Here is a 17,323-nt window from a genome sequence, read left to right on the forward strand (position 1 = left end):
GATGACCTGGAGCCAGTGGGTTTGGCGACGGACATGTAGCGAGGGCCAGCCAACGAGAGCATACAGGTCACAGTGGTGGGTAGCATATGGGGCTTTAGTGACTAAACGGATGGCACTGTGATAGAACTCTAACAAGTCTTCTGATGGTTTAGTGTGTGGTATCTTCTGTCATTGTTGGTTCATAATGCCTGGTGAAACATTGTTAGGTATTTGAAATTGTCTAATTAAATTAAATACAATTATAGTGATCAGACTGCATAGTAACCATATATGTTATCACACACACACACGCACACACACACACACACACACACACACACACACACACCCTCAAAACAAAAAATCTATCAATAATGACTGCAAAAGGGAGAAGTGTCAGTCACATGCGTCATTGGGTTATATAAAGTAAACCAACTGGTTCCTACAGAGAGGTGGTGTTTCAGGGAAATACTTTGTACTGCGACGCTTCCTTCAGTATATGGAAATACTTTGTACTCTCCCTTCAGTTCACCAGACAGATAATCACCAGACAGCAGGATGGAGAGCAGAGATCAACACAGAGGGGAGAAATAGATTACTACTGTAAGTTGCTGTTGTGTGTGGGTGGGTGGGTGTGTGTGTTGTGTGTCTTAATATGTGTGTGTGTTGTAACAGAATTCTACATGTGACTAAGAGGAGCGCAGTAATGACAGATAATTGACAGGCTCACAACACAGTAACAGGTTTAAACCGGTGGGCTATTTACAGATGGGCTGTGTACAGGTGCAGTGATCGGTAAGCTTCTCTAAAAGCTGATACCTCTAGTTAGTGAGGGAGAGAGCCGGTCCTAATTGCCAATGAGCATGCATTTTACAATTGTGCTGACTTAATGTCAGTGTGACGCTTCTCGTTGGGAATAGAATGGGACCAAAGCGCAGCGTGGAAAGTGTTCATGATTTTATTCGATCAACAAAACACTCAAACAAAGTAACAAAACAAAAAGCGAACAGTTCTGTCAGGTGACAGAAACTAAACAGAAAATAACTAACCACAAACACAGGTGGGAAAAGGCTGCCTAAGTATGATTCCCAATCAGAGACAACGATAGACAGCTGCCTCTGATTGGGAACCATACTCGGCCAAAACAAAGAAATAGACAACATAGAATGCCCACCCCACATCACACCCTGACCTAACCAAAAGGAGAAATAAACGGCTCTCTCAGGTCAGGGCGTGACAGTCAGCCAATAATAGAGCCCTAGTTTTAACAGCTTCACTGTGAACCCTTTCATTTTTATTTACTTCACCTTTATTTAACCAGGTAGGTCAGTTGAGAACAAGTTCACATTTACAACTGCGACCTGGCCAAGATAAAGCAAAGCAGTGCGACAAAAACAACAACACATATGGGATATACAAACGTACAGTCAATAATACAATGGAAAAATCTATATACAGTTTGTGAAAATGTAGTAAGATTAGGGAGGTTAAGGCAATTAATAGGCCATAGTGGCGAAATAATTACAATTTAGCATTAACACTGGAGTGATAGATGTGCAGATGATGATGTGCAAGTAGAGATACTGGGGTGCAAAAGAGCAGAAAATAAATAACAATATTGGGATGAGGTAGTTGGGTGGGCTATTTACAGATGGGCTGTGTACAGGTGCAATGATCGGTAAGCTGCTCTGACAGCTGATGCTTATAGTTAATGAGGGAGATATAAGTCTCCAGCTTCAGTGATTTTTGCAATTCGTTCCAGTCATTGGCAGCAGAGAACTGGAAGGAAAGGCGGACAAAGGAAGTGTTGATTTTGGGGATGACTAGTGAAATAAACCTGCTGGAGCGCGTGCTACGGGTGTTGCTATGGTGACCAGTGAGCTGAGATAAGGCGGAGCTTTACCTAGCAAAGACTTATAGATGACCTGGAGCCAGTGGGTTTGGCGACGGACATGTAGCGAGGGCCAGCCAACGAGAGCATACAGGTCACAGTGGTGGGTAGCATATGGGGCTTTAGTGACTAAACGGATGGCACTGTGATAGAACTCTAACAAGTCTTCTGATGGTTTAGTGTGTGGTATCTTCTGTCATTGTTGGTTCATAATGCCTGGTGAAACATTGTTAGGTATTTGAAATTGTCTAATTAAATTAAATACAATTATAGTGATCAGACTGCATAGTAACCATATATGTTATCACACACACACGCACACACACACACACACACACACACACACACACACCCTCAAAACAAAAAATCTATCAATAATGACTGCAAAAGGGAGAAGTGTCAGTCACATGCGTCATTGGGTTATATGAAGTAAACCAACTGGTTCCTACAGAGAGGTGGTGTTTCAGGGAAACACTTTGTACTGCGACGCTTCCTTCAGTATATGGAAATACTTTGTACTCTCCCTTCAGTTCACCAGACAGATAATCACCAGACAGCAGGATGGAGAGCAGAGATCAACACAGAGGGGAGAAATAGATTACTACTGTAAGTTGCTGTTGTGTGTGTGTGTGTGTGTGTGTGTGTGTGTGTAGTGTGTCTTATTTCTTTTTTATGTAACCTTTATTTAACCTTTTTTTATCTAGGCAAGTCAGTTAAGAACAAATTGTTATTTACAATGACGGCTTAAAGGGGAACAGTGGGTTAACTACCTTGTTCAGGGGCAGAACGACAGATTTTTACCTTGTCAGCTCAGGGATTCAAGCCAGCAATCTTTCGGTTACTGGCCCAACGCTCTAACCACTAAGCTAGCTACCTGCCACCCCAGTCTCAGTGTGTGTGTGTGTGTGTGTGTGTGTGTGTGTGTGTTGTAACAGAATGCTACATGTGACTAAGAGGAGGTCAGTAACAGCAGATAATTGACAGGCTCATCACACAGTAACAGGTTTATACCGGTGTGAACTGGAAGTAGCCTAAACCTATGGATGTTACATTGAACTGGGTGAATGGAATATGAATGACAGTAACCTAAACCTATGGATGTTATATTGAACTGGCTGAATGGAATATAAATGACAGTCATCCAACATGCTGTAATAGAAATAAGGCCATGCTCATGAAAAAAGGAATTGTCCTCCCTCATCTTAAACGGCACTGTCCGCCACTGGGCAGGACCTTTTTCTATGGAAGAAGCCCTTTGTTATTCTAAGCTTTTTAACTAACTCATCAATATGCTTTTTAACCTTGTACTGCAGTGGGCTGAATCAGGCTCACACAGAGTGATTCTGGGTAGTCTTAACACATCTACTTTGAATGAAAAGTATACACCTTACACACATGGTTATGGGCTTAGATAAAAGAATACACCTGTATCATGTCAGATACAGAGATGAAATGTATTACATTTAGAGTTTTTATCCCAATATTACCAGTGGTGGAAAAAGTACTCAATTGTCATACTTGAGTAAAAGTAAAGATACCTTAACAGAAAATGTCTCAAGTAAAAGTGTAAGTTACCCAGTAAAACACTACTTGATTAAAAGTCTAAAAGTATCTGGTTTTACATGTACTTAAGTACAGTGGTAGAAAAAGTACTCATGTTTCATACTTGAGTAAAAGTACAAAGTAAAAGTAAATGCTATACATCAGATCAGAGGCAGTAGGGATGACAAAGCGTTATATTGATAGGTGCCATAATTCTGTCCTGCCTGAGCCTTTTTGATGCTCCCAAACTTGATGTTTTAATACAGCTTTGGTGATTAAGATTTATTTTTAAAAGTGGTCTCACGAGCAAAACCCTTTATCGATAGTCTTGAGTAAATTGGCAATTGCATTGGGCAAGACAAAGAAGGGGAATCTGTGCTTGGTTTGTAATTAAATGAAACAAAATGGTAAAAAAACATTTGTTTTTATGTTTCTAAATACCAGGTTTACTGGCACGAAAAACACATCTCTCTTGTTCCATGAGCATATGGGTACTGTGTGTCACGGCTGGAAAGGCTGCCATTCCTCTGTCAAAATCCATGCCACAACAGAGGCCTCCTGAGTGGCCCAGCGGTCTAAGGCACTGCATGCAGTGCTGAGGTGTCACTACAGCTTGGTGTATGATCCAAGGCTGTTGTAGCTGGGAGCTCCAAAGGGCGGTGCACAATTGGCCCAGCGCTGTCAGGGTTAGGTGCTGGTGGGTTTTTTTTTTGGCTCAAATGAATGTCACATTTTACTTTTCATAGCAGGTTAGGAGAATTAACATATTAGGAGAATTAACATGGCAGGTACGGAGAATTAACATGGCAGGTTAGGAGAATTAACATAGTAGCTTAGGAGAATTAACATAGTAGGTTAGGAGAATTAACATGGCAGGTACGGAGAATTAACATAGTAGGTTAGGAGAACTAACATGGCAGGTTAGGAGAATTAACATGGCAGGTTATGAGAATTAACATAGTAGGTTAGGAGAATTAACATGGCAGGTACGGAGAATTAACATGGCAGGTTAGGAGAATTAACATGGCAGGTACGGAGAATTAACATGGCAGGTACGGAGAATTAACATAGCAGGTTCGGAGAATTAACATGGCAGGTTAGGAGAATTAGGTTAAGGTTATGAAAAGGGTTGGGTTAGCTAAAATGCAACAAATTTCAAATTTTGACGTTAATTTGACAAAAGCTGTATCCCTTCTAGCCATGTCCTGTTTCCTCCGACACATTGGTACGGCTGACTTCCGGGTAAAGTGAGGAGTGTGTTAAAAAGTAGGCAGCTTGGCGGGTCATGTTTCGGAGGACACATGTCACCACCATCGCCTCTCCCGAGCCCAGCGCCGCCTGAAATTGATATATGGTGCACGTTTTTAAGGACACACCTCAGATATTGTCACCCCTCCTACCTCAGATATTGTCACCCCTCCCACCTCAGATATTGTCACCCCTCCTACCTCAGATATTGTCACCCCTCCTACCTCAGATATTGTCACCCCTCCCACCTCAGATATTGTCACCCCTCCTACCTCAGATATTGTCACCCCTCCCACCTCAGATATTGTCACCCCCCCCACCTCAGATATTGTCACCCCTCCTACCTCAGATATTGTCACCCTCCCACCTCATATTGTCACCCCTCCCACCTCAGATATTGTCACCCCTCCCACCTCAGATATTGTCACCCCTCCCACCTCAGTGCAGGTGAGCTCATATAAAACGGGTAAATTACCAATCCTGGCGCACAGATTGGAAAATAACAGAGTGCCGGTCATAATTGCCAACAAGCATGCATTTGACAATTGTGCTGACTTAACGTCAGCCAACAATAGAGCCCTAATTAACAGCTTCACTGTGAACCCTTTCATTTTTATTTACTTCACCTTTATTTAACCAGGTAGGTCAGTTGAGAACAAGTTCACATTTACAACTGCGACCTGGCCAAGATAAAGCAAAGCAGTGCGACAAAAACAACAACACATATGGGATAAACAAACGTACAGTCAATAACACAATGGAAAAATCTATATACAGTTTGTGAAAATGTAGTAAGATTAGGGAGGTTAAGGCAATTAATAGGCCATAGTGGCGAAATAATTACAATTTAGCATTAACACTGGAGTGATAGATGTGCAGATGATGATGTGCAAGTAGAGATACTGGGGTGCAAAAGAGCAGAAAATAAATAACAATATTGGGATGAGGTAGTTGGGTGGGCTATTTACAGATGGGCTGTGTACAGGTGCAATGATCGGTAAGCTGCTCTGACAGCTGATGCTTATAGTTAATGAGGGAGATATAAGTCTCCAGCTTCAGTGATTTTTGCAATTCGTTCCAGTCATTGGCAGCAGAGAACTGTAAGGAAAGGCGGACAAAGGAAGTGTTGATTTTGGGGATGACTAGTGAAATAAACCTGCTGGAGCGCGTGCTACGGGTGTTGCTATGGTGACCAGTGAGCTGAGATAAGGCGGAGCTTTACCTAGCAAAGACTTATAGATGACCTGGAGCCAGTGGGTTTGGCGACGGACATGTAGCGAGGGCCAGCCAACGAGAGCATACAGGTCACAGTGGTGGGTAGCATATGGGGCTTTAGTGACTAAACGGATGGCACTGTGATAGAACTCTAACAAGTCTTCTGATGGTTTAGTGTGTGGTATCTTCTGTCATTGTTGGTTCATAATGCCTGGTGAAACATTGTTAGGTATTTGAAATTGTCTAATTAAATTAAATACAATTATAGTGATCAGACTGCATAGTAACCATATATGTTATCACACACACACACGCACACACACACACACACACACACACACACACACACCCTCAAAACAAAAAATCTATCAATAATGACTGCAAAAGGGAGAAGTGTCAGTCACATGCGTCATTGGGTTATATAAAGTAAACCAACTGGTTCCTACAGAGAGGTGGTGTTTCAGGGAAACACTTTGTACTGCGACGCTTCCTTCAGTATATGGAAATACTTTGTACTCTCCCTTCAGTTCACCAGACAGATAATCACCAGACAGCAGGATGGAGAGCAGAGATCAACACAGAGGGGAGAAATAGATTACTACTGTAAGTTGCTGTTGTGAGGGTGTGGTGTGTCTTATTTCATTTTTGTGTAACCTTTATTTAACCTTTTTTTATCTAGGCAAGTCAGTTAAGAACAAATTGTTATTTACAATGACGGCTTAAAGGGGAACAGTGGGTTAACTACCTTGTTCAGGGGCAGAACGACAGATTTTGACCTTGTCAGCTCGGGGATTCAAGCCAGCAATCTTTCGGTTACTGGCCCAACGCTCTAACCACTAAGCTAGCTACCTGCCACCCCAGTCTCAGTGTGTGTGTGTGTGTGTGTGTGTTTGTGTGTGTGTGTGTGTTGTAACAGAATGCTACATGTGACTAAGAGGAGGTCAGTAACAGCAGATAATTGACAGGCTCATCACACAGTAACAGGTTTATACCGGTGTGAACTGGAAGTAGCCTAAACCTATGGATGTTACATTGAACTGGGTGAATGGAATATGAATGACAGTAACCTAAACCTATGGATGTTATATTGAACTGGCTGAATGGAATATGAATGACAGTCATCCAACATGCTGTAATAGAAATAAGGCCATGCTCATGAAAAAAGGAATTGTCCTCCCTCATCTTAAACGGCACTGTCCGCCACTGGGCAGGACCTTTTTCTATGGAAGAAGCCCTTTGTTATTCTAAGCTTTTTAACTAACTCATCAATATGCTTTTTAACCTTGTACTGCAGTGGGCTGAATCAGGCTCACACAGAGTGATTCTGGGTAGTCTTAACACATCTACTTTGAATGAAAAGTATACACCTTACACACATGGTTATGGGCTTAGATAAAAGAATACACCTGTATCATGTCAGATACAGAGATGAAATGTATTACATTTAGAGTTTTTATCCCAATATTACCAGTGGTGGAAAAAGTACTCAATTGTCATACTTGAGTAAAAGTAAAGATACCTTAACAGAAAATGTCTCAAGTAAAAGTGTAAGTTACCCAGTAAAACACTACTTGATTAAAAGTCTAAAAGTATCTGGTTTTACATGTACTTAAGTACAGTGGTAGAAAAAGTACTCATGTTTCATACTTGAGTAAAAGTACAAAGTAAAAGTAAATGCTATACATCAGATCAGAGGCAGTAGGGATGACAAAGCGTTATATTGATAGGTGCCATAATTCTGTCCTGCCTGAGCCTTTTTGATGCTCCCAAACTTGATGTTTTAATACAGCTTTGGTGATTAAGATTTATTTTTAAAAGTGGTCTCACGAGCAAAACCCTTTATCGATAGTCTTGAGTAAATTGGCAATTGCATTGGGCAAGACAAAGAAGGGGAATCTGTGCTTGGTTTGTAATTAAATGAAACAAAATGGTAAAAAAACATTTGTTTTTATGTTTCTAAATACCAGGTTTACTGGCACGAAAAACACATCTCTCTTGTTCCATGAGCATATGGGTACTGTGTGTCACGGCTGGAAAGGCTGCCATTCCTCTGTCAAAATCCATGCCACAACAGAGGCCTCCTGAGTGGCCCAGCGGTCTAAGGCACTGCATGCAGTGCTGAGGTGTCACTACAGCTTGGTGTATGATCCAAGGCTGTTGTAGCTGGGAGCTCCAAAGGGCGGTGCACAATTGGCCCAGCGCTGTCAGGGTTAGGTGCTGGTGGGTTTTTTTTTTGGCTCAAATGAATGTCACATTTTACTTTTCATAGCAGGTTAGGAGAATTAACATATTAGGAGAATTAACATGGCAGGTACGGAGAATTAACATGGCAGGTACGGAGAATTAACATGGCAGGTTAGGAGAATTAACATAGTAGCTTAGGAGAATTAACATAGTAGGTTAGGAGAATTAACATGGCAGGTACGGAGAATTAACATAGTAGGTTAGGAGAACTAACATGGCAGGTTAGGAGAATTAACATGGCAGGTTATGAGAATTAACATAGTAGGTTAGGAGAATTAACATGGCAGGTACGGAGAATTAACATGGCAGGTTAGGAGAATTAACATGGCAGGTACGGAGAATTAACATGGCAGGTACGGAGAATTAACATAGCAGGTTCGGAGAATTAACATGGCAGGTTAGGAGAATTAGGTTAAGGTTATGAAAAGGGTTGGGTTAGCTAAAATGCAACAAATTTCAAATTTTGACGTTAATTTGACAAAAGCTGTATCCCTTCTAGCCATGTCCTGTTTCCTCCGACACATTGGTACGGCTGACTTCCGGGTAAAGTGAGGAGTGTGTTAAAAAGTAGGCAGCTTGGCGGGTCATGTTTCGGAGGACACATGTCACCACCATCGCCTCTCCCGAGCCCAGCGCCGCCTGAAATTGATATATGGTGCACGTTTTTAAGGACACACCTCAGATATTGTCACCCCTCCTACCTCAGATATTGTCACCCCTCCCACCTCAGATATTGTCACCCCTCCTACCTCAGATATTGTCACCCCTCATACCTCAGATATTGTCACCCCTCCCACCTCAGATATTGTCACCCCTCCTACCTCAGATATTGTCACCCCTCCCACCTCAGATATTGTCACCCCTCCCACCTCAGATATTGTCACCCCTCCTACCTCAGATATTGTCACCCCTCCCACCTCAGATATTGTCACCCCTCCCACCTCAGATATTGTCACCCCTCCCACCTCAGATATTGTCACCCCTCCCACCTCAGATATTGTCACCCCTCCCACCTCAGTGCAGGTGAGCTCATATAAAACGGGTAAATTACCAATCCTGGCGCACAGATTGGAAAATAACAGAGTGCCGGTCATAATTGCCAACAAGCATGCATTTGACAATTGTGCTGACTTAACGTCAGCCAACAATAGAGCCCTAATTAACAGCTTCACTGTGAACCCTTTCATTTTTATTTACTTCACCTTTATTTAACCAGGTAGGTCAGTTGAGAACAAGTTCACATTTACAACTGCGACCTGGCCAAGATAAAACATAGCAATATGCGTCATTGGGTTATATAAAGTAAACCAACTGGTTCCTACAGAGAGGTGGTGTTTCAGGGAAATACTTTGTACTGCGACGCTTCCTTCAGTATATGGAAATACTTTGTACCGCGACGCTTCCTTCAGTATATGGAAATACTTTGTACCGCGACTCTTCCTTCAGTTCACCAGACAGCAGGATGGAGAGCAGAGCTCAACACAGAGGGGAGAAATAGATCACTACTGTAAGTTGCTGTTGTGTGTGTGTGGGTTTGTGTGTGTGTGTTGTAACAGAATTCTACATGTGACTAAGAGGAGCGCAGTAATGACAGATAATTGACAGGCTCACAACACAGTAACAGGTTTAAACCGGTGGGCTATTTACAGATGGGCTGTGTACAGGTGCAGTGATCGGTAAGCTTCTCTAAAAGCTGATACCTCTAGTTAGTGAGGGAGAGAGCCGGTCCTAATTGCCAACGAGCATGCATTTTACAATTGTGCTGACTTAATGTCAGTGTGACGCTTCTCGTTGGGATTAGAATGGGACCAAAGCGCAGCGTGGAAAGTGTTCATGATTTTATTCGATCAACAAAACACTCAAACAAAGTAACAAAACAAAAAGCGAACAGTTCTGTCAGGTGACAGAAACTAAACAGAAAATAACTAACCACAAACACAGGTGGGAAAAGGCTGCCTAAGTATGATTCCCAATCAGAGACAACGATAGACAGCTGCCTCTGATTGGGAACCATACTCGGCCAAAACAAAGAAATAGACAACATAGAATGCCCACCCCACATCACACCCTGACCTAACCAAAAGGAGAAATAAACGGCTCTCTCAGGTCAGGGCGTGACAGTCAGCCAATAATAGAGCCCTAGTTTTAACAGCTTCACTGTGAACCCTTTCATTTTTATTTACTTCACCTTTATTTAACCAGGTAGGTCAGTTGAGAACAAGTTCACATTTACAACTGCGACCTGGCCAAGATAAAGCAAAGCAGTGCGACAAAAACAACAACACATATGGGATATACAAACGTACAGTCAATAACACAATGGAAAAATCTATATACAGTTTGTGAAAATGTAGTAAGATTAGGGAGGTTAAGGCAATTAATAGGCCATAGTGGCGAAATAATTACAATTTAGCATTAACACTGGAGTGATAGATGTGCAGATGATGATGTGCAAGTAGAGATACTGGGGTGCAAAAGAGCAGAAAATAAATAACAATATTGGGATGAGGTAGTTGGGTGGGCTATTTACAGATGGGCTGTGTACAGGTGCAATGATCGGTAAGCTGCTCTGACAGCTGATGCTTATAGTTAATGAGGGAGATATAAGTCTCCAGCTTCAGTGATTTTTGCAATTCGTTCCAGTCATTGGCAGCAGAGAACTGTAAGGAAAGGCGGACAAAGGAAGTGTTGATTTTGGGGATGACTAGTGAAATAAACCTGCTGGAGCGCGTGCTACGGGTGTTGCTATGGTGACCAGTGAGCTGAGATAAGGCGGAGCTTTACCTAGCAAAGACTTATAGATGACCTGGAGCCAGTGGGTTTGGCGACGGACATGTAGCGAGGGCCAGCCAACGAGAGCATACAGGTCACAGTGGTGGGTAGCATATGGGGCTTTAGTGACTAAACGGATGGCACTGTGATAGAACTCTAACAAGTCTTCTGATGGTTTAGTGTGTGGTATCTTCTGTCATTGTTGGTTCATAATGCCTGGTGAAACATTGTTAGGTATTTGAAATTGTCTAATTAAATTAAATACAATTATAGTGATCAGACTGCATAGTAACCATATATGTTATCACACACACACACGCACACACACACACACACACACACACACACACACACCCTCAAAACAAAAAATCTATCAATAATGACTGCAAAAGGGAGAAGTGTCAGTCACATGCGTCATTGGGTTATATAAAGTAAACCAACTGGTTCCTACAGAGAGGTGGTGTTTCAGGGAAATACTTTGTACTGCGACGCTTCCTTCAGTATATGGAAATACTTTGTACTCTCCCTTCAGTTCACCAGACAGATAATCACCAGACAGCAGGATGGAGAGCAGAGATCAACACAGAGGGGAGAAATAGATTACTACTGTAAGTTGCTGTTGTGTGTGGGTGGGTGGGTGTGTGTGTGTTGTGTGTCTTAATATGTGTGTGTGTTGTAACAGAATTCTACATGTGACTAAGAGGAGCGCAGTAATGACAGATAATTGACAGGCTCACAACACAGTAACAGGTTTAAACCGGTGGGCTATTTACAGATGGGCTGTGTACAGGTGCAGTGATCGGTAAGCTTCTCTAAAAGCTGATACCTCTAGTTAGTGAGGGAGAGAGCCGGTCCTAATTGCCAACGAGCATGCATTTTACAATTGTGCTGACTTAATGTCAGTGTGACGCTTCTCGTTGGGAATAGAATGGGACCAAAGCGCAGCGTGGAAAGTGTTCATGATTTTATTCGATCAACAAAACACTCAAACAAAGTAACAAAACAAAAAGCGAACAGTTCTGTCAGGTGACAGAAACTAAACAGAAAATAACTAACCACAAACACAGGTGGGAAAAGGCTGCCTAAGTATGATTCCCAATCAGAGACAACGATAGACAGCTGCCTCTGATTGGGAACCATACTCGGCCAAAACAAAGAAATAGACAACATAGAATGCCCACCCCACATCACACCCTGACCTAACCAAAAGGAGAAATAAACGGCTCTCTCAGGTCAGGGCGTGACAGTCAGCCAACAATAGAGCCCTAGTTTTAACAGCTTCACTGTGAACCCTTTCATTTTTATTTACTTCACCTTTATTTAACCAGGTAGGTCAGTTGAGAACAAGTTCACATTTACAACTGCGACCTGGCCAAGATAAAGCAAAGCAGTGCGACAAAAACAACAACACATATGGGATATACAAACGTACAGTCAATAATACAATGGAAAAATCTATATACAGTTTGTGAAAATGTAGTAAGATTAGGGAGGTTAAGGCAATTAATAGGCCATAGTGGCGAAATAATTACAATTTAGCATTAACACTGGAGTGATAGATGTGCAGATGATGATGTGCAAGTAGAGATACTGGGGTGCAAAAGAGCAACAAAATAAATAACAATATGGGGATGAGGTAGTTGGGTGGGCTATTTACAGATGGGCTGTGTACAGGTGCAATGATCGGTAAGCTGCTCTGACAGCTGATGCTTATAGTTAATGAGGGAGATATAAGTCTCCAGCTTCAGTGATTTTTGCAATTCGTTCCAGTCATTGGCAGCAGAGAACTGTAAGGAAAGGCGGACAAAGGAAGTGTTGATTTTGGGGATGACTAGTGAAATAAACCTGCTGGAGCGCGTGCTACGGGTGTTGCTATGGTGACCAGTGAGCTGAGATAAGGCGGAGCTTTACCTAGCAAAGACTTATAGATGACCTGGAGCCAGTGGGTTTGGCGACGGACATGTAGCGAGGGCCAGCCAACGAGAGCATACAGGTCACAGTGGTGGGTAGCATATGGGGCTTTAGTGACTAAACGGATGGCACTGTGATAGAACTCTAACAAGTCTTCTGATGGTTTAGTGTGTGGTATCTTCTGTCATTGTTGGTTCATAATGCCTGGTGAAACATTGTTAGGTATTTGAAATTGTCTAATTAAATTAAATACAATTATAGTGATCAGACTGCATAGTAACCATATATGTTATCACACACACACACGCACACACACACACACACACACACACACACACACACCCTCAAAACAAAAAATCTATCAATAATGACTGCAAAAGGGAGAAGTGTCAGTCACATGCGTCATTGGGTTATATAAAGTAAACCAACTGGTTCCTACAGAGAGGTGGTGTTTCAGGGAAATACTTTGTACTGCGACGCTTCCTTCAGTATATGGAAATACTTTGTACTCTCCCTTCAGTTCACCAGACAGATAATCACCAGACAGCAGGATGGAGAGCAGAGATCAACACAGAGGGGAGAAATAGATTACTACTGTAAGTTGCTGTTGTGTGTGGGTGGGTGGGTGTGTGTGTGTTGTGTGTCTTAATATGTGTGTGTGTTGTAACAGAATTCTACATGTGACTAAGAGGAGCGCAGTAATGACAGATAATTGACAGGCTCACAACACAGTAACAGGTTTAAACCGGTGGGCTATTTACAGATGGGCTGTGTACAGGTGCAGTGATCGGTAAGCTTCTCTAAAAGCTGATACCTCTAGTTAGTGAGGGAGAGAGCCGGTCCTAATTGCCAATGAGCATGCATTTTACAATTGTGCTGACTTAATGTCAGTGTGACGCTTCTCGTTGGGAATAGAATGGGACCAAAGCGCAGCGTGGAAAGTGTTCATGATTTTATTCGATCAACAAAACACTCAAACAAAGTAACAAAACAAAAAGCGAACAGTTCTGTCAGGTGACAGAAACTAAACAGAAAATAACTAACCACAAACACAGGTGGGAAAAGGCTGCCTAAGTATGATTCCCAATCAGAGACAACGATAGACAGCTGCCTCTGATTGGGAACCATACTCGGCCAAAACAAAGAAATAGACAACATAGAATGCCCACCCCACATCACACCCTGACCTAACCAAAAGGAGAAATAAACGGCTCTCTCAGGTCAGGGCGTGACAGTCAGCCAACAATAGAGCCCTAGTTTTAACAGCTTCACTGTGAACCCTTTCATTTTTATTTACTTCACCTTTATTTAACCAGGTAGGTCAGTTGAGAACAAGTTCACATTTACAACTGCGACCTGGCCAAGATAAAGCAAAGCAGTGCGACAAAAACAACAACACATATGGGATAAACAAACGTACAGTCAATAACACAATGGAAAAATCTATATACAGTTTGTGAAAATGTAGTAAGATTAGGGAGGTTAAGGCAATTAATAGGCCATAGTGGCGAAATAATTACAATTTAGCATTAACACTGGAGTGATAGATGTGCAGATGATGATGTGCAAGTAGAGATACTGGGGTGCAAAAGAGCAGAAAATAAATAACAATATTGGGATGAGGTAGTTGGGTGGGCTATTTACAGATGGGCTGTGTACAGGTGCAATGATCGGTAAGCTGCTCTGACAGCTGATGCTTATAGTTAATGAGGGAGATATAAGTCTCCAGCTTCAGTGATTTTTGCAATTCGTTCCAGTCATTGGCAGCAGAGAACTGTAAGGAAAGGCGGACAAAGGAAGTGTTGATTTTGGGGATGACTAGTGAAATAAACCTGCTGGAGCGCGTGCTACGGGTGTTGCTATGGTGACCAGTGAGCTGAGATAAGGCGGAGCTTTACCTAGCAAAGACTTATAGATGACCTGGAGCCAGTGGGTTTGGCGACGGACATGTAGCGAGGGCCAGCCAACGAGAGCATACAGGTCACAGTGGTGGGTAGCATATGGGGCTTTAGTGACTAAACGGATGGCACTGTGATAGAACTCTAACAAGTCTTCTGATGGTTTAGTGTGTGGTATCTTCTGTCATTGTTGGTTCATAATGCCTGGTGAAACATTGTTAGGTATTTGAAATTGTCTAATTAAATTAAATACAATTATAGGGATCAGACTGCATAGTAACCATATATGTTATCACACACACACGCACACACACACACACACACACACACACACACACACCCTCAAAACAAAAAATCTATCAATAATGACTGCAAAAGGGAGAAGTGTCAGTCACATGCGTCATTGGGTTATATAAAGTAAACCAACTGGTTCCTACAGAGAGGTGGTGTTTCAGGGAAACACTTTGTACTGCGACGCTTCCTTCAGTATATGGAAATACTTTGTACTCTCCCTTCAGTTCACCAGACAGATAATCACCAGACAGCAGGATGGAGAGCAGAGATCAACACAGAGGGGAGAAATAGATTACTACTGTAAGTTGCTGTTGTGTGTGTGTGTGTGTAGTGTGTCTTATTTCTTTTTTATGTAACCTTTATTTAACCTTTTTTTATCTAGGCAAGTCAGTTAAGAACAAATTGTTATTTACAATGACGGCTTAAAGGGGAACAGTGGGTTAACTACCTTGTTCAGGGGCAGAACGACAGATTTTTACCTTGTCAGCTCAGGGATTCAAGCCAGCAATCTTTCGGTTACTGGCCCAACGCTCTAACCACTAAGCTAGCTACCTGCCACCCCAGTCTCAGTGTGTGTGTGTGTGTGTGTGTGTGTGTGTGTGTGTTGTAACAGAATGCTACATGTGACTAAGAGGAGGTCAGTAACAGCAGATAATTGACAGGCTCATCACACAGTAACAGGTTTATACCGGTGTGAACTGGAAGTAGCCTAAACCTATGGATGTTACATTGAACTGGGTGAATGGAATATGAATGACAGTAACCTAAACCTATGGATGTTACATTGAACTGGGTGAATGGAATATGAATGACAGTAACCTAAACCTATGGATGTTATATTGAACTGGCTGAATGGAATATGAATGACAGTCATCCAACATGCTGTAATAGAAATAAGGCCATGCTCATGAAAAAAGGAATTGTCCTCCCTCATCTTAAACGGCACTGTCCGCCACTGGGCAGGACCTTTTTCTATGGAAGAAGCCCTTTGTTATTCTAAGCTTTTTAACTAACTCATCAATATGCTTTTTAACCTTGTACTGCAGTGGGCTGAATCAGGCTCACACAGAGTGATTCTGGGTAGTCTTAACACATCTACTTTGAATGAAAAGTATACACCTTACACACATGGTTATGGGCTTAGATAAAAGAATACACCTGTATCATGTCAGATACAGAGATGAAATGTATTACATTTAGAGTTTTTATCCCAATATTACCAGTGGTGGAAAAAGTACTCAATTGTCATACTTGAGTAAAAGTAAAGATACCTTAACAGAAAATGTCTCAAGTAAAAGTGTAAGTTACCCAGTAAAACACTACTTGATTAAAAGTCTAAAAGTATCTGGTTTTACATGTACTTAAGTACAGTGGTAGAAAAAGTACTCATGTTTCATACTTGAGTAAAAGTACAAAGTAAAAGTAAATGCTATACATCAGATCAGAGGCAGTAGGGATGACAAAGCGTTATATTGATAGGTGCCATAATTCTGTCCTGCCTGAGCCTTTTTGATGCTCCCAAACTTGATGTTTTAATACAGCTTTGGTGATTAAGATTTATTTTTAAAAGTGGTCTCACGAGCAAAACCCTTTATCGATAGTCTTGAGTAAATTGGCAATTGCATTGGGCAAGACAAAGAAGGGGAATCTGTGCTTGGTTTGTAATTAAATGAAACAAAATGGTAAAAAAACATTTGTTTTTATGTTTCTAAATACCAGGTTTACTGGCACGAAAAACACATCTCTCTTGTTCCATGAGCATATGGGTACTGTGTGTCACGGCTGGAAAGGCTGCCATTCCTCTGTCAAAATCCATGCCACAACAGAGGCCTCCTGAGTGGCCCAGCGGTCTAAGGCACTGCATGCAGTGCTGAGGTGTCACTACAGCTTGGTGTATGATCCAAGGCTGTTGTAGCTGGGAGCTCCAAAAGGCGGTGCACAATTGGCCCAGCGCTGTCAGGGTTAGGTGCTGGTGGGTTTTTTTTTTGGCTCAAATGAATGTCACATTTTACTTTTCATAGCAGGTTAGGAGAATTAACATATTAGGAGAATTAACATGGCAGGTACGGAGAATTAACATGGCAGGTTAGGAGAATTAACATAGTAGCTTAGGAGAATTAACATAGTAGGTTAGGAGAATTAACATGGCAGGTACGGAGAATTAACATAGTAGGTTAGGAGAACTAACATGGCAGGTTAGGAGAATTAACATGGCAGGTTAGGAGAATTAACATAGTAGGTTAGGAGAATTAACATGGCAGGTACGGAGAATTAACATGGCAGGTTAGGAGAATTAACATGGCAGGTACGGAGAATTAACATGGCAGGT

General features: G+C 42.0%; 1 protein-coding gene and 3 long non-coding RNA genes across 4 annotated transcripts in view; all 4 read left to right on the forward strand.

Moving 5' to 3' along the window:
* The window catches only part of LOC115190782 (protein NLRC3), a 172,017-nt gene that overhangs the window by 103,543 nt on the left and 51,151 nt on the right, over nt 1-17,323 (forward strand). The window lies entirely within an intron of this gene.
* Nucleotides 24-6,457, forward strand: LOC115190824 (uncharacterized). The gene is made up of 3 exons (XR_003877424.1): nt 24-582; nt 2,401-2,476; nt 6,403-6,457. It is a non-coding gene; the product is annotated as an uncharacterized LOC115190824 (long non-coding RNA).
* On the forward strand, nt 9,113-11,900 carry LOC115190812 (uncharacterized). The gene is made up of 2 exons (XR_003877410.1): nt 9,113-9,626; nt 11,424-11,900. It is a non-coding gene; the product is annotated as an uncharacterized LOC115190812 (long non-coding RNA).
* LOC115190826 (uncharacterized) lies at nt 12,842-15,271 on the forward strand. Its single transcript, XR_003877425.1, has 2 exons — nt 12,842-13,398; nt 15,219-15,271. It is a non-coding gene; the product is annotated as an uncharacterized LOC115190826 (long non-coding RNA).

The sequence above is a fragment of the Salmo trutta genome, unplaced genomic scaffold (genome assembly GCF_901001165.1).
Source record: "Salmo trutta unplaced genomic scaffold, fSalTru1.1, whole genome shotgun sequence".
NCBI lineage: Eukaryota > Metazoa > Chordata > Actinopteri > Salmoniformes > Salmonidae > Salmo > Salmo trutta.